The 17,681-nt window shown below is 51.4% G+C and overlaps 1 protein-coding gene across 1 annotated transcript in view; it reads left to right on the top strand.

Annotated features, from left to right (window-relative positions):
* LOC143692452 (uncharacterized) overlaps positions 1-17,681 on the top strand; it is a 358,232-nt gene that overhangs the window by 247,427 nt on the left and 93,124 nt on the right. The window lies entirely within an intron of this gene.

The following is a 17,681-nucleotide window of genomic DNA, read 5'->3' as shown; positions in this document are numbered from 1 at the left end:
AAATACTTTTTTTTTTTATTTTTCACAGGCTGAACTGAGAGATGAAGACCTATGTGCAATTTCCAACCCAGAGCAGTTGATTAAAAACGCAGGATATCCACTTTTATACAGCCCCTGCCTTGCTGTGCTCCCTGTATCATCTAAATTCTGCAGTTAAATGTCATGCTGAGAGCAGTCCTGAACAATGCAGCATCCTCCCCACACAAGGAGAACACTCCCAAGCCTCACCAGCTGTCTCCTCCCAGCCAGATCTTGTCCCCCAGGGCTGGGAGCAGCTGCCAGGGCTGGCTGAGAGCTGTCCCTGGCAGGCAGCAGAGTCCCTGCCCCAGCACAGCGCCCTGGGCTGCAGGACCCTGCTCTGCAGGACAGCCCTGGGCACCCCTGGCTGCTCTGCACAAGAGACAAGCAGAGAATGTACTCACAGGCTCTGCAGGCATTGGGATGTTCCAGCTTGAGGAGATGGCTCCAGGAGCTGCAGCTGCACTGTCCTGCAGCCAGAGGTTCCTGTGCCAAGGGCTGGCAGTGATTGTGCCCCAGGCACTTCTCAGCTCCTTCCCAGCCCTGACTGATTGAAGCTCTCTGTGCCTCTGGGCTGTGCCCGGGCTGGCTGCAGGCAGTGCCCCAGCCCTGCTGGGCTGGCACAAGAGCTGCTCCTCCAGAGAAATGTGCTTTTGAAGCTCTTCTAGGTTAGCAGGAGCTGCCTCTGTGCCAGGAGCCCAGCCCAGCTCAGCAGCACAGACACAGCACAAGGACTTTAATGAGCCTCTGGGGCTTTGTGCTCAGGCCCTGAACATCAGTCCCTGAGAGGGAGCTGAAGAAACCTCTCCAGAACTCCAAGGCAGAATCCAACTCCAAAGTTTCTTGGACTTTTAATGGGTCCCAGAGAGGGACACGACTGAGCAAGTGTCCCCAGGCCCCAGGCAGAGCAGAGAACTGCAGGCAGTGATGACAGGTGGGGACAAAGAGAAGCCAAGTCTTGGTGCCCTGGGGCACAGCAGGGTCTATGCCAGCAAGGGCTGGGAGGAGACACCTTGTCCTGAGGCCCTGGGGCCTCCTGGCCCAGCCCCAGCCAGGCTGGGCACTGTCAGCCCCTTGTGCTGCCCTCAGCATCCCCCCCTAGCCCACATCCCAGTGGCCTCAAGGATCTGCTGCAAGGAGTCCCTGGGGAGCCTTGCTCAGCAATGGCCCTGGGGGCTCCTTCATGCTCCCTGCAGGGACTGCAGGTTTTTCAAAGGACTTTGGCTTTGGCTTTTGCCTTGGAGTCTCTGAGAGGTTTGTGCAATCATGGCCTCCAATTATCTGCTGTAATTAGTCCCTGGAGAGGCTTTGTCAGTAACAACACTCAGTGGGCTCATTAATACTTCAGGGTACTTCAGTTCTTTTAAGGTACTTGGTGTTTCCCTTTTGATAGAGACTCTGTGAGAGGTTTGTGCAATCATGGCCCCAATTATCTGCTTTAATGAGTCCCTGGAGAGCTTTGTACTGACACTCAGTGGGGCTCATTAATGCCTTGAGATACTCAAGGTTTTTAAGGTACTTCATGGATTTAAGAATACTTTTAGGTACTTCTAAGGATTTTCCTTGCCACACTGAGTCTCTGAGAGGTTTTTGTGCCATCCTGGCCTCCAATTCTCTCCTCCAAGGAGTCCATGAGGAGCCTGTGTTGGGTATCTTCCCCCTTTCTCTTTTACAACAAAGACGGAACTGAAAGAATTTTGTAAGACTTTCTTAAAGCATCCAAACAAACATGGGACAATTAACAATACAGGAACAACCACTAAGAGAATTAATAGTCCTCTTTTAGCTAGACATCATCCAACCCTTTAGTCCCTTGGATTGGAAGAGTTTATTGAACCAGTCTTTGTTTTCCACTCTAGCTTCTTGAACCCTTCCTTTAGTACCTGAATGCTCTTGTGGATTGACTCGCTGTGGCTGGAGAGGTTCATGCAGCACATGCCCTCAGAGTCTACACAGCCATGCCCATGTGCCCAGAGTAAAAACTCTATCGCTGTTCTGCAAGGTGGCGTGTCTGACGGTCTCTGTGTCTGAGAGCAGCCACTCAATGTGAGGGAGGCAGCATTGGTTTGCTTACTCAACAGGCACCCAGGATGGTCTGATTGCCCTAAAGCTTTAGCTGCAGCCACCCAAGGTAGTAACATGGAGGCTGCCATTCTCTTGTTTTGACTCCAATAGATGACATTATTTTTGTAATCAGATTCAAAGTAGTGTGTAGATCTTTTTGCTCTGTTTCTCTGGCCATTAATCATTTTTGTGTTGGGTGCCAGCAAGGTAAGCCTTCCCAAGCTACAAGGTCTGCCTTTGATGTCTGAAGGGACACCTTCACAGGCCATGGTCTATCCTTGCAAATAAGAAACACACCCTGCAGCAAGTTGAGTGGGTAGCTACTGGACCAAGAAATCATGGGAGAGGTGTAATTACACCATTGGCTCTGGTTTTTGATGTGGGATGGTATGGGGAGATGTCTCTCCTGATAGTTTCTTTTTTTCTTGTAATTTTGTGTCTTTCACCCTCTTCCCATCTCAGATGGTAATAAAACCTTACACAAAAGTCCATTTTTACAGAGCTGAGAATTTCTACCCCCTGAGTTCTAGTGGTGCATGCAGGAGCTTCTGGGTCCAGTAGTCCCAAGCACCGACAGGGTTGCACTTCTATTTGCCGTCAGGATTGTCACCTGGCATACTGCAAATGGCACCGTCAGTTATTGGCCAGACATCTGTAGGCAACCCCAGTAGGCAGGTGGAGAAGGGGTCGTCAGGGCTAGCGACAGACAGGCACAGGGTGTCTTGTTTCATGGCTTTGCTAGAGTTATCCATACACTGTGCTTTGTGTTTTTGAGGGCTGCCCATCCACTTGCGAGGAGCATGGTTGCAAACAGGCTGAGGAAGGTGAGTAGAAGCTTCCTATGTGTCATCTTCAAGAGAATTGTCTAGTCCAGGTGCTAGAGTCACTGGTGGGTTTTGTCTTGGGGTGGACTTGGGGGTTTCTTTGCAGAATCCACACTCAGTGGCTACAGGTAGGGCTTGATGTTCTTATCTGGGATACACCAAGGTCCTTTATCACAAATGGTCTCATTGTGGCAATTTGGCCTTCAGGTCCTTTGATGTTAATAAGTTCTGCACTTCGGACACTGTCACTGTCACCTCCAATCTCGGACAATATTCCTGCAGTAGCTGTAAACGCCCAGTTAGGAGCCCACTTGGAACGTGAGATACCTGTCACATCTGCTCCCATGTCCAGAAGCCCTGTCAAAACAATCTTTTCACTGTTAAGTTCCAGAGTGCAGGTGATTTTTGGTCAATCCTGATTTATCACATCCCTAGTGAAGTGTCATCAGCATCCTGCCTGGGCAATTGTTAGTCCTTGGGGTATAAAACAAGGTGGGCTGGGAGACAGGGCCAGCTCTGTAATTTCTCATTGTGAGGACATTGATGGTATGGATGGCAATACAAAAAATCCTTCAGTGCTTGATTGGTAGTTTACTAAAATTAATAGTTCACAGGGCTGATCTTCGGGCCCCAGCTGTCCTGTCGATATTTCATGGGCAAAATAATCAGTTAAAACAACAGATTCCAGACTCACCAACTTCAATTTTGCCCCTGGTGGTAAGGTGGTTGGCAAATGGGAGATGAGGTGCTGGAGTTTAGGGCTACATTATCTGTAATGGGTGTACAATTCAGTGATTGTAGGCATCATTGGCTTGAACATTTGTGCCATAGCCCGAGGCCACCTTGCACTCCAATGGCAGTTTTTGGCTGCTTGGTGTAGTTACCTTTTGAGAAATTCCACCTAAGTTAATGTTGATTATCCATTAGGGACCGGATAGGCCCCTCCTCCTTGGGGACAATCTTTTCTAAGATGTCCTTGTTGACCACACTAGAAACATATTTTTGGGCCCTGTAGATGTTGCTGGGGCCCCTTAAAGAGGAATTGCATGGCCCCTAGGGCTTCTGCAACACCTTGCCCAAAGGCCTGGGCTTGTACAGCTGCTCTGTGTTCTGTTGTTCTGAAGCAATTTCAGGCCTCAGTCATCTGCAGGAGTGTGGGTTCCAGCTCTAGTGGAAGGGCACACAGCACTTTCTTACATTCCGGGTTGGCATTGGCTACCCCCAACGATTTTAGTAATTCATTTTGAGTCTTTTCATTCCAGACTTGTTTCTCTAGTGCCTGTTTAGGGTGATCAATAAATTTCATGTAGGGCTCTCCAGGTTCTTGTCTTATGTTTACGTAGTCCAAACTGGGGGTGCTACCATCCGGTACCTGGATTCAAGCTTGCAAAGCCATCTCTTTGATATCATCCAATGCTCTTCTGGGGATACCTGCTGCTTTATCATCTGGCAGGCTGTGTGGTCCTTCTCCAGCTAGATTGTTGATTGTCAATTCTGCCCTTGCCTCATTATTAGCACAGTCTTCTATTAATTCATTTAGCAAACGTTTCCATCCCTCTTCCCACGGGGTGTGTTCTATAGGTGACAACAACATGGTCATAATATATTTTAAATCATAGAGGGTTGAGACATGTGCTGTAAACGTGTCCCTCATTAGGCCATTAAAACAAGGTAAATCCTTCCTATGGGCTTTAGCTGCCCTACACAGATCCTTGATTTCCCCATAAACCAATGGCTGATACGGGGGATTCTGCCCCCTTCTTTCATAACATATGGGGGCAACGAGGAGTTTTGAGACAATTTGCCATTCGCCTTCCTTAATTGCTTCCTTCTAGATCCTTTCCCAGGGATCTTCTGGGGTTGAGGGGCGAGGTTGCTCTGGGGAGTCCAAACTTTCTTCCTGGGAGGAAGAATAACTTGGAGCAAAACCATTCAGATTAGAAATAGTGTGACAGCTGGGCTTAGTATCTTTGACCATGGGGTTATATTGTTGCTGGAGGGTGAGGCAGAGGGCTCTGCCATTTTGTCAGGTGTTGGGGAGGAAGGGCCTTGATCTAGGATGGCGGACTTCTGGGGTGGAGTTTTGGAGGCATGGCCCAGGGGGGAGGTGGAATGATTGACAGTGAGGGCATGACCCACAGTCATGGGGGCGGAGTCTGGAGGTTCATTCAGGGCAGAAGGGAAGGTTGTGGTAGAAGGAAGTGGAGGAGCCAAGATGGAGGGAGAATGGTTGTGCTCCCGAGCCACATTCGGGCTCCTTCTGTCTTGAGTCTCCAGGGCATGATGCTCCAAAACAGCGTGGCCATTGCCATCTTGGACCATTGTGGAAGGTCTGAGAAAGGCAGGTTTGAGGGGTGGTCCCAGGTTAGGAGTGACCAATGGATTGAGTTTTCGAGACACTGCTTGCTGGTGAAGGGTGGTGTGGAAGATGGGGAGCATGCGGGGTGCAATGGGGTCCCTTTGATGGAAAGTTGTACAGTTTAACTCTCATGAGTCCCAAAATTCTGTGGTATGGATTTCATGAGGAAAGGCCTCTGGAATATTTTTAATGATCCACCTCATGATTGATTTTAATTTCTTCTTTGAAAATATTTTGCCGTTATCAGTGGGAATTACTTAAATCATCCATATATGCTTCTTTCTACTTTGGACATCTGGCTGCCCATTTTTCTCTTTCTCTGCCTTATGGGTAAGAGCCACCGGAACACCCCAAATCAGTTATGGGATGTGGGTGCATATCCCATATAACACAGTGGCAAAATGGACAATAAATGTCTTGTGTTTCCCCAAAGCCACCTGCAATCCTATGCAGGTGAAACTGTCGCTGTCCCTGTGGATCCTGGCCAAGGTCCCTTGAAGCAATGATGAATCTGCCGGCCCAGCACAATCCAAAATCCCATGGAGCCCTGGCCTATCCATCAGCTAACCCCAGCTGACCTGACTGAATGTCAGGGCCCCTGTTCGGGCGCCAAAGGTCACAATGAGGGTGGCTGTGACAAACCTTTCTCGTTCCCCAACTTCAGGGCAAGGGTGGTGAAAATGAAAAGGAGAAGATGCTGGGGAAGATGAAACAGGAAAGCCTTATAAATATGATTGCCTGGCAAAAAAATTTGAGAATATGGAAACTATAAATGAGATTGAAATGAAAGCAAGCTTTGAGATACCAAGCCTTAGTTACTGAACAACTGGAAAACAATGGTATGATCGGCTTAAGGTAATCTTCTTATGATGAAACAATACCCTCTGCTTCCAGACAGGTCCAAGGGTCAGAGCAGACCCTACTAGCTTGGCAGAAGGGGTCCAAAGAGGAGTTTTTAGGGTTTAAAATGTAACACAGTATGGTAATGTAATGATTCTTCTAGGCTGTATGTAAATGCTATAAGATTTGTATCTTGTACCAGATTGGTTAGTGAAAATTAGAACATGCAGCACAGAAGAAGATTTATTGTATTGTAACAGGAACTCCCCTCCTCTTTCGGGCATCCATTTTGGGCGCCTCTTTCGAGCTCCTCTCTCGGGCCTGCTCCGAGCTGTGGCTGGCAGCCCCAAACAAGGCCCCTGCACCCACACCCTTTGCAATAAACCACAAGTTCCAAGACCTGGCTTCAGAGATCTCTTGTCTCCGTCCGTCCCAACCATCCTAGCCCCCGATGCTCCTACAAGCAGGATCAATGGAGTTGCCCAAAAAGAACTTTAGTAACAGGGTGAAAAACAATAAACATGGAGAAGTCGAGCACAGTACTAGGAGTGGGATTCAAAGACCTGAGATAAAGGCAAAGCAACAATATATACACTTGAGGGTAGAACACTCCGGAACAATAACCCGATAGGGGAAACAAGTAACCAATAGGGGAGGAGAACTTGAACAACTTAGCATAACAACACTAAAGGCTTATGGGGGAACTCTCAAACTCACCCTAAGTTAAACAAATTAATCCAATGGCTTGAGACTCGTGCCCAGTTCTTCCAGGGTAAAATCTGGCTGACTCTGAGTTACAGCTGGGCCAACTCCCACACCGCTGCTTTGCTCTGGCCCCTTGGGACCATGTGGCCCAACAGAGCCACAATGATGTCCTGGGTTCCACGAGGTTCCACAGTGTCACAATGGTGCCTTGGATCCATGGTGCTCTGCAGTGTCACAGTGGCCCCTTCATTGCACAAGGCTCCCAAGTGTCACATTGGTCTCCATAGGAAGGAAACCACGGAGCCCCCATGTTTCAGGAGCTGATGAACGGCAACCACCAGAGGCCAAGGGAAGCCTGACCTGTCTGTCCTGGCAGGCTTGCCTGGAGCAACCCTTGGATATTTGAAATTATGAATGTGGAATCCTAATTTCAGACATTTGGCCTGGAGAAGAGGGATGGAGTTTTTTTTCATAAAAGGAAAAGCACAGAGCCCTTTCCAGTGTTTGGAAAATAGCTGAGTGCAGCCCCTCAGGAATCAAAGACCAGCCAGACTTGTCTATCCTGGCAGCTTTTGTCTGGGAGCAATCCTTTAGCACACAAAAATTTGGAGGTGGAATCCTAATTTTGGCCATGGATGCCTGGAAAAAATGGACAGTTCTTTTTCATAAAAAGAAGAGCCCAGAGCCCCAATGTTTCAGGGGCAGATGGGAGTGGCCTTCCACATTCCAAGGTCAGCCAGGCCTGTTAGGTGACCCCAGGGAGGCCAAGGCAGCCACACCTGTTTCATGTTCCCTTGGTTCCACAGGGCCCTGCAGTGTCACAATGGCTCCTTGCTGCCATGAGGCCCTCAGGTGTCATAATGGCCCCTTGATTACACAGGTCCTTAAGGATCTTAATGGTCTCCATGGTTCCACAAGGCCTCACTGTGTCCTAATGGTCTTTGGGTTCCATGAAGCCTGGCTGTGTCCAATGGCCCCTTGGTTCCATTGGGGTCCAGTAGTGCAACAATGATCCCCTTGTTTCCACAACTTCCCATAGTGTCACAACAGCCCTTTTCATCCATGAGGCCCTGCAGAGTCACAATGTTCCTTTGGTTCCATGGGGCCCCACAGTCTCACAATGGTCTCCATGATTCCATGGAGCCTTGCAATGCTCTCCATGGATCCACAGTACCCTGCAGGATCACTGCGGCCCTTTGGCTCCACGAGGCCCTGAAATGCAGCAATGGCCTCTGGGTTCCACAAAGCCCTGCTGCTTCACACTGGCCCCTTGGGACCATGCGGCCCAGCAGAGCCACAAAGATGTCCTTGGTTCCACGAGGCCCCACAGTGTCACAGTGGCCCCTTGGATCCATGGTACCCAAAGTGTCACAATGATCCCCTTGGTTCCACAAGTTCCTACAGTGTAACAGGTTCCACAAGGGCCTGCAGTGTCACCATGGCCCATTGGTTCCACAATGCCCTGCAGTGTCACAATGGTCTCCATAGGAAGGAAACAAGTGAGCGCCAGTGGTTCAAGGTCAGATGAGAGGCAGTCACCAGAGGCCAAGGCTGGCCAGACTTCACTGTATTGGCAGATTATTTTGGAGAGTAACCCTTGAATATATGGAATTTTAAAGGTAGAATCCTAATTTCAGCCATGTGAGCCGAGACAAGAAAGACAGTTCTTTTCCATAGGAATAAAAGCATGGAGCCCCAGTGCTTCACAGTCAGATGGGAAGTGGCCATTGACATGCCAAATTCAGTGGGACCTGTCAGACAGCCCCCAGGAGGCCAAACCAGACAGACTTGTTCAATGTTCCCTTGATTTCATGGGTGCCCACACTGTCACAGTGTAATCCTTGATTCCATGAGCTCTGGCAATGTCACAATGGCTTCGTGGTTTCATGAGCCCCAACAGAGTCACAAGGTTCCCGTGGCTCCATGTGGCCCCGCTGTGTCACAATGGCTCCTTGTTTCTATTTTAAATCAATCACAATCAAACCACAGTTTGATCATTGATCCTTGCTTCCATAGGGCCCATGATTTGCACAATGGTCTCCTTGATTCCATGATTCCGGGATTCCACAGTCTCACCATCATTTCCTTGGATCTCCATTGTCACAACTGAGCCATGGCTCCATGAGGTTCCGTAGTGTCACCGTGGTCGCTGTCAGAGGCTGGATGAGATCCATGTCCCGAGACACCTTGGGATGCTCAGAATGCCCGTGTGGGGCCAGGGCCGGGTCAGGCCTTGGTTTGTGGTGGGACAGAGCCCCGCCCCCAGCCCTGGCCTGGCAGAGCTGCCAATCACACAGCAGGGGCGGTGCTGACCCAGCTCTGACTGGCCCAGCTGTCAATCAATCAGTCACACACCAGCACCTGGTGCTACCCTGCCTGTGATTGGACAAGCAACTGGCAGTCCCACCCCAGGGGCGGGGCCATGAAGGCCCCCAGGGGGTTAAAAACCGGAGCACGAGGCCAGCCCAGGGTCTGGATCCTGCCTTCTCCTGGGGTTCCTCTGTTGGTGATGCTGGAACCTGAGCAGTTGGTGCCCATGTGCGTGTCTTTCTATGGATCTTCTGTCTTTCTGTTGTTCTCTATTTCTTCTCCTTCTAATCCTACTTACCTGGAACATTTCTGGGTAACTTAAAATCTTAAAGGTTAAAGGATTTGAGGTGAAATGTGTGGGAATCCAGGCCACAGGGAATATTTCTCTGTCTGCTCTGAGGGGTCCTGACCCCAAGAGAAACACTGCCTTTAACCTTTGCCCATGGAGAGGACTTCCAGGACATAGAGACCGACTAGAATTTAGCAAAGTGTGGAATAGATTAGAGGGGAGTGCACTATGTTCCTTGGGTGAGAAATTTAGGTTTTGGGATTTTTAGGATGGTGTAGATAGGAAGCAAGATGCAGGAATTTGGGTGTAGTCCCTGTCTTCTTCATCTACTCCATTTTTTACAGTGTTGGTGGGACGGGGTCATTGGTCAAGGAAAGCACAGTGCAGAGGTTATGTGGACAGTCAAGGGATGAGTTATTGGTCGATAAGTAGAAATAATGTATGTTTTAAGAGTTAATTGGATGAGACAACTTTAAAAGACCTTGAAACTGTACATTTTGGGGCCATTTTGTGGTGCATTTCCAGCGTGCTGAGCCTGGTGTGGACAGCGTGCAAAACTTTATTTAAGATATCAATAAGCTGAAGACCAAAAAAGTCCCATGCATCTCCTTTTACATGGCACAGAACTGCTACAGGAGGGTTTCCCCCATCCAGGGAGCCCCCAGAAAGGCCCAATGTAAAACAAATATCAAAAACTGGTGCTCTGACAAGGTTTGAAATAAGTTGGGTTTTTTCCATAAAGTTGTTTACTGAAGGGTGTTGGCTTAATTGGCCAATGATATGAAATGTGTTGATTAAATGACCAATGAGGTCCACCTGTAGCAAAACAAGACATAAAACAAGAGGATTGAAAAAACAGGTGGCTTTTAGTCCTTAGCCTTCTGATCTGAGTCTGTGTCATCTCTGATTCAACAGTGACATTTGGGGATCTGTGGGGGCTATTGGGGATCCTTTCTGCACCTCGTGACCCAACAGGGGCTTCTCTAGTAAACTTTGCCTGAAGCTCCCACTGTGCCCATGACAGGAACCCCTGTGAGTGTCTGGGCCATCCCAGCTCTTTGGCAGCCTGGGGACTCCTGGGATGTCACCGTGGAGCCCCCGTGAGTGCCTGTGACAGATGGGTGCCTTTGCAGCCCAAGGTGCCCTGGGATGTCACCATGGAATGGCTGTGACTGCCTCTGACCACAGGGCTCTTTACCATCCCAGAAAGCCCTGGGAGGTCTCCATGGAGCCCCTGTCTCTGCCTGTGACATTCCAGCTCTGGAACAGCCTGGAGACTCTTGGAAAGATCCCATGGAACCCCTCTGAGGGCCCGTGCCAAATGTGATCCTTAGCAGGCAACCATCACCAGCCCCCTGTTGCTATGGTCAGTTTCCATGGTAACCATCACCAGCCCCCTGTTGCTATGGTCAGTTTCCATGGCAACCATCACCAGCCCCCTGTTGCTATGGTCAGTTTCCATGGCAACCATCACCAGACCCCTGTTGCTATGCTCAGTCCCCTGGTAGCTCCATGGAGACCCCATGCTGGGGTGGTTGCCATGGACACCAGCTCAGGCTGCAGCCAGAGCCCGTTGCCATGGCAACCATTGGCAGCCCCATCCCCAGCCTCATGGGATCCCAGAAGCACAGAATTGGCTGAGCTGGGAGGGACCCATCAGGATCCTCCAGTGCAACTGCTGGCCCTGCACAGGACACCCCAACAATGCCAGCCTGGGCCTGGCAGCGCTGGCCAAACGCTGCTGCAGCTCAGAGAGCCCTGGAGCTGGGAGCCTTCCCTGGGGAGCCTGGCCAGGGCCCCAGCAGCCTCTGGCCAAAAACCTTTTCCTGACATCCAAGCTGAGCCTGCCCCGACTCAGCTGCAGCCGCTCCCTCCACTCCTGTCCCTGGGCACCAGAGGGAAGAGGTTCCCACAGCCCCAGCCAGGGACCCGCTCCCAAGGCTGCTGCCATGGCCACCAGGGCTGCCACCAGCTGGGATGCTCGCTTTCCACAGGCTGGGCTTCAGGAATGGGATTCCCCAATTTCCTGCCCCCGCTAAAACCGCGCTGCCCTCGCTGCCCTCCCGCCTCCCATGGAAAGCACAAAAGGCAAAGATCCCAGGCTGGGATAAGAACAATTTATTGGGAACAGCAATGGGATAAGGAACAAACAGAACAAAAACAATACTGATAACAGAAGGGATAAATATAACTGTTTACAGGGAAAACTACAACACAACTCACAGGGTCTGCCTGGCCACAATTTCTCCTGTCTGGAAAGGACACCCTTCTTCTCAGGGATAGAGAGAGAGAGAGAGTCCCTTTCCTGTCCCTGGCAATGTTCTGAGGTGGGAGTGAATGTAATGACAGGACCATGGCCAGACCCTCATGTTCTTCCATCCCACATCATGTCACTGGGAGGGGCAGGAAAAGGGACAGGTGTCTTCCCAGCATGGATCACAGGGAACATGGATCACCGAGGCTCTGCCCAATGTGGGACCTCCAATGGAGGATAAATTTGGAGCAGTGAAGGAAGCTCCTCCTGAAATTGGAGCATTGGCAGGGCTTCTCTTACTGGTGGCTCCGTTGGTGTCTGCTCAAGTGAGAGCTGCTGGGGAAGCTCTTCCCACACTGGGGACACTCATAGGGCGTCTCCCCAGTGTGGATGTGTTGGTGGATGACGAGGGCAGAGCTGCAGCTGAAGCCCTTCCCACACTCCTCACACTCATAGGGCCATTCCCCAGTGTGGATCATCTGGTGGCTGATCAGGGTGCTGCTCTGCCTGAAGCTCTTCCCACACTCCAAGCACTTGTGGGGCTTCTCCCCATCATGAAGCTGCTCATGGACCACAAGCTCTGAGCTCTGGCTGAAGCTCTGTCCACCTTCCTGGCTCAGGGTGGGTCTTTCCTCCTCAGAGCCCCCTGGGCTGGGTTTGGAGCCCATCCTCATGGGGGATTTCTGGGGATTTTCCTCCCCATTGGAATTCTGCACTGTGGAGTCACTCAAAACTGCACTTCCACAAGGGTCTGCCATGGAGATTTTTCCTCCATGGTCTCCATCCTCAGCTCCTTCTCTGGGGGAGGAAGGCCAAGGAGAGGATGGGATTTGCCTCCGTGCCAGAGGGAAGGGGAAGGAGATCCCCCCAGTGCATCCCCAGCAGGACGGGGTTGGCAGCAGGGTTGTCCTGCAGCCGGGGGCTGTGCTGGGCTGGGAGATGGAGCAGGAGAGAGGGGGAAAGGGGCACTGACTTCCTCCTCACCTTCCTGGGTATCCCAGGGCTCCTTCCTGTTTCTCGCAGCCTCCTCCTCCATTGAGTCAACGTTTGAGAATGGGAAATCCTGTTCTGGGAACCAAACAAAGGGTGCACACATTGTCTTTTTTTCTGGTTTGAAGGCAAACCTGGGGGAGAGTCTAAACCAGAATTACAATTTAATAAGAAAATGAAGATCAAGGCAATGATGCAGAAACACTGCCTTAAACTGACAGAGTCAGGATATAACCTGACACTCTGCTGGTCAGGCTGGTGGCTGCAGTCCCATTAAATGGTGGCTGCAGTCCTGTTGGAGTGATGAACGTGATTCTGTCCAAGCAGTGATCCTGTAGAAGGGTCTGGTCTTCCTCTGAAGGACCAGGGGTGGTTCTGGAGCTCTTGTCCTCTGGGAATCCAGTAGGCAAGCTGCTCCTGCTGTTGCAAGGCTCAGCTTATGTCCAGGTAGGAATGCTTGGATCCTCCCCCTGGGCGGAGCATCCCACAATGGGATGATGGAATTTGATCAGTCCTGCAGTGACACTCAATGGCCCATTCCCAGAAGATATCTCCCCTGGAGGGCGTTATCAGGGCTGAGTCATGGAAGAGATCAAGAACACTGCCCCACCTGTTTATAGCAGTTGATGAAGATGGGCATTGAAAACATGCATTTGGTTCCATCTTACACTGCAGCCTGAAACAGTGGGGGAATCCCTGCTCAGGGGGTGAACACCACCCCCCTTACCCAAACTGGCTCAGGTGTAAAACCCCCACCCCGGGAAGGCCACACACACAGGGGACAATGTCACACTTGCCCTGCCCCAGGGGAGGTCTCTGTCCCTGTCACTCTGTGGCTGTCCCCCCTTTTCTCTTTCACAGGCTGGGGGCTTTGCCAAATCTAAGAATAATTTTTCTTTTGTCCCTGTCACCTTTGTGACATCTACACAGAGCTTTCCCTTTCTTTTCATACTCTTTTCATAAAAGTGGTATCGCAATATATTGGGCCGAATTTCCGCTTTTCTTATATTGGAACCTGCCAGCAGCTGAGCTGGAGCTGTGCAGGACCAATGGATTTTGGAATTGCCACAGAATTGCTTCTAGTGTCAGTTTATTAAATTTTGGGATTTGTTTGCGTTTTCACCACAAGTGACTTGTGGGAAGAGCAAATTCAAGGCATTTTCTGTAGGGTGAAGTTTGATTTTTGTCAAGAAACAACTTTACTTTGTCCGGTGCCCAGGGGATGCTCAAGGGGTCTCTGTGCCACTCGCCCTTGGGGATGCTTGGGAGGGGCTTGGGAGGGTTTGTCCCCGTCCCTGTGACCCCAGGCCATTCCCCAGGGGTGTCCCCGTCCCTGTGACCCCAGGCCATTCCCCAGGGCTGTCCCTGTCCCTGTCACCCCAGGCCATTCCCCAGGGATGTCCCTGTGACCCCAGGCCATTCCCCAGGGGTGTCCCTGTCCCTGTCACCCCAGGCCATTCCCCAGGGGTCTCCATCATTCTCACCCAGGGAATGCCTGGGGGGTCTCCCTCCCTCTCTCCCCTGTGCCACGGGGTGCTCGGGGCAGTCTCTGTCCCTCTCAGCCCAGGGGATGCTCGGGGCTCTCTGTCCCCTGGCCCTGGGGGATGCTCGGGGGGTCTCCATCCCTCTGGCCTCAGGAAATGCCTGTGCAGGGCTGGGCACCAGGGGCTCTGTGTCCCTCTCACCGCTGAGGCTGCTCGGGGCTGGGGGGGCTCTGCCACCTTCTCACCCCTGGCGAGGCCGGGGGGGTCTCTGTCCCTCTCAGCCCTGCTGGGACCCCACCCAAACATCATCGGGGTCACAGGGACAGAGACACCCCCAAAGCCCCAGAAGGGCTGAACCTGGGATTTGGTTTGGGGCTGAGGATTTAGGAAGGGGCTGGAATTGGGGCTGGGCTTGGAGTTGGGGCTGAGATTTGGATTAGAGCTGGGATTGGGGTTAAGGCTAGATATGGGCTTGGCTTTAGGGCTGGGCTTGGGATTGGGTCTGGGGCTAGACGAGTCTGGGACTAGGATGTGATTTAATACAGAACTGTGAGTGTGTCTAAACATGGAGTGAGATTGAGACCAGGATCAGGGTCAGGTTTGGGACTGAGCTCACCCAGAGCAGGACAGGAGGGGATGTCAGTGTGGGAAGGTTTGGGGAAAATACTGATTTGGGGAGAAACAAGGTGTGAATGCCTTGGGTTGGGGATTCCTCTTGCCCAAGTCCATCTCTAGAAGTCATCTGGTGTCCATAGAAACCTTCAAAAATCAAGAGTGAATAAAAAAAAAGCCACCAGGAGTGTCCCATTTCCAGTCTCAACCCTCTGGGGTTCTGGTGGTCCCCTGTCCCTGGGCTGTTGGGGATCCCATGGGTCCTGGGGATCCCCCCTCTCCAGGGTCCTGCTAAGGGATGTAGGCGGATTTTGGGGTCCCAAGGTCCCTCTCTCCAGCCTCCCCTCAATCCAGCCACTTGGGGTTCCCCCCCTCTTCCCACCACCCTGTCCTGCTTTAGCGCAATTTTGGGAGAAAACTCCTGAAAGGGGTTTCCTCTAGAATGCAGATTCAGCAGCCCCACCCTCAGCCAGTTTGGGAAAATATTTCCTTGGAGAAAAGTGAAAAAAACACTTTATTTAACAGGCAAAGCATTCACCAGCACAAAAATTGAACAATATTAACCAATAAAACCTCCTGCTGCTGGAAAATAGGTGACAAAATCCAAAAATCCCTCCTTGGGCTGGGGCTTGGCTCACTCACTGTCTTATCAGTCTCTTATCAGTCTCTTATCAGTCTCTTATCAGTCCCGCCTGTATTGGAAATGCCACGGCCCAGGCTCAGCCCGGTGGGCCACAGGTGGGAGCTGCCGGTGGTGTTCTGGTTGTTCAGTCCAGAGCAGGTTTAAACAGCTCCAAAGAAAAAGAAAAACCACAGTCCAGGGAACTTCTCTGCCTCAGAGAGCTAAAAACTAACTAAAAGCAAAGGAGAGCTCTGTCCCGCCCTCTGTCCATCCAGGAGCCGGAATGTGGAGGAGTGAGTGCAGTGTCTGAAAACAAACTGCAGCTTCTTCCTCCTCCCCTTGGCTCTCAGAACCAGCCTTAAAGGTGCAGAACTCATTTCTGGGCTAAACGGACCGATGGGGCACGAGCATCATGAAGTCACCCCAGGACGCGCCCCTGTCAGGGTCAGGGGGTCCCGTCCCCGCCTCATCTCCGGGCTGCTGGGGGTGCCCCAGCTCCGGTATCGCCCCTTCCCCTCTCCCCGCCCTGGGGGTCCCCCGTTCCACAGCCCTGGCTCTCACGGGGATCCCCAAAACCAATGTCCCGCCCCGTCGGTACCGGGCCATCCCCACGTGGACCCCCCGGGACCCTCCCGAGGGGCGATCGCGGCTCCTCTGCCCCCGAAAAAGCTCCTCTTAGGGAGCCCGGAGATACCCGGGGCTCGAGTCCGGGATCTGCCGGCTCCGAACACTCTCCAAAAAAATCCTCCCGGACACCCCTGGCTGGAGTTATTTGGGAATTGAGCTACTAGAGCTGGGCTTCTTGTGGGACTTTTAACAGCCTTGTGTTTCTCACCCCTGAGTAAATGAACTTTATCAGTCACGCTGATATCATTTGCTCCCTCTCCTCCAGTGATTTTAAAACTTTTCAAGGAAGGACAACAAAATATTTTCTTTTTCCTGGCCACCCACAACAGCCATTTTCCTCATAATTTCTCCCATAAGTTCCCCGGGAGGAAGGAGGGACTGTTTCCAAGTTTCCAAGAGTTCCTCCAGAGAGAACCACAACCTCCTCAGAGTAGGGAACCGTGCTGTTGTCAAAGGCACTTGGGGTCAGACAGCAGTGCCTAAACTCACAATGCCCGAAAAATGTTGCCATCTGGTTAAGAAAATTGTTACAGAGATGCCTCTGCCCCAATTAAAGTGCCAACGAAATCAAATCCATCGTGGATTTTATTGAACAGTAAATGTGAGGTAGAGAGAGAGTTGGAAAGAATGAGAAGAGGGGGGCGGGCAAGGGAGTGACAGGGACAGAGACCTCCCCTGGAGCAGGGCAAGTGTGACATTGTCCCCTGTGTGTGTGGCCTTCCCAGGGTAGGGGTTTTACACATGAGCCAGTTTGGGTAAGGAGGGTGGTGTTCACCCCCTGAGCAGGGATTCCCCCACTGTTTCAGGCTGCAATGTAAGATGGAACCAAATGCATGTTTTCAATGCCCATCTTCATCAACTGCTAGAAACAGGTGGGGCAGTGTTCTTGATCTCTTCCATGACTCAGCCCTGATAACGCCCTCCAGGGGAGATATCTTCTGGGAATGGGCCATTGAGTGTCACTGCAGGACTGATCAAATTCCATCATCCCATTGTGGGATGCTCCGCCCAGGGGGAGGATCCAAGCATTCCTACCTGCATATAAGCTGAGGCTCTCAACACCAGGAGCAGCTTGCCTACTGGATTCCCAGAGGACAAGAGCTCCAGAACCACCCCTGGACCTTCAGAGGAAGACCAGACCCTTCTACAGGATCACTGCTTGGACAGAATCACGTTCATCACTCCCACAGGACTGCAGCCACCATTTAATGGGACTGCAGCCACCACCCTGACCAGCAACAGGGTGTCAGGTTATATGCAGACTCTGTCAGTTTAAGGCAGTGTTTCTGCATCATTGCCTTGATCTTCATTTTCTTATTAAATTGTAATCCTGTTTTAGACTCTCCCCAGGTTTGCCTTCAAACAAGTAAAAAATTCAATGTACTTATCCCTTGTTTTCTTCTCAAAACAGGATTTTCCATCCCATAAACTTGGCCAGATGGAGGAGGAGGCTGTGAGGAAGAAGAAGGTGCCCCAGGAGCCCCAGGCAGGTGAGGAGGAAGTCAATGCCCCTTTCCCCCTCTCTCCTGCTCCATCTCCCAGCCCAGCAGAGCCCCCGGCTGCAGGACAACCCTGCTGCCAACCCTGTCCTGCCGGGGATGCACTGGGGGGATCTCCTTCCCCTTCCCTGTGGCACGGAGGCAAATCCCATCCTCTCCTTGGCCTTCCTCCCCCAGAAAAGGA

This window comes from Agelaius phoeniceus, assembly GCF_051311805.1.
Source record: "Agelaius phoeniceus isolate bAgePho1 chromosome W unlocalized genomic scaffold, bAgePho1.hap1 SUPER_W_unloc_1, whole genome shotgun sequence".
Classification (NCBI taxonomy): Eukaryota; Metazoa; Chordata; class Aves; order Passeriformes; family Icteridae; genus Agelaius; species Agelaius phoeniceus.
This window is presented reverse-complemented; position numbering and strand designations above follow the sequence as displayed.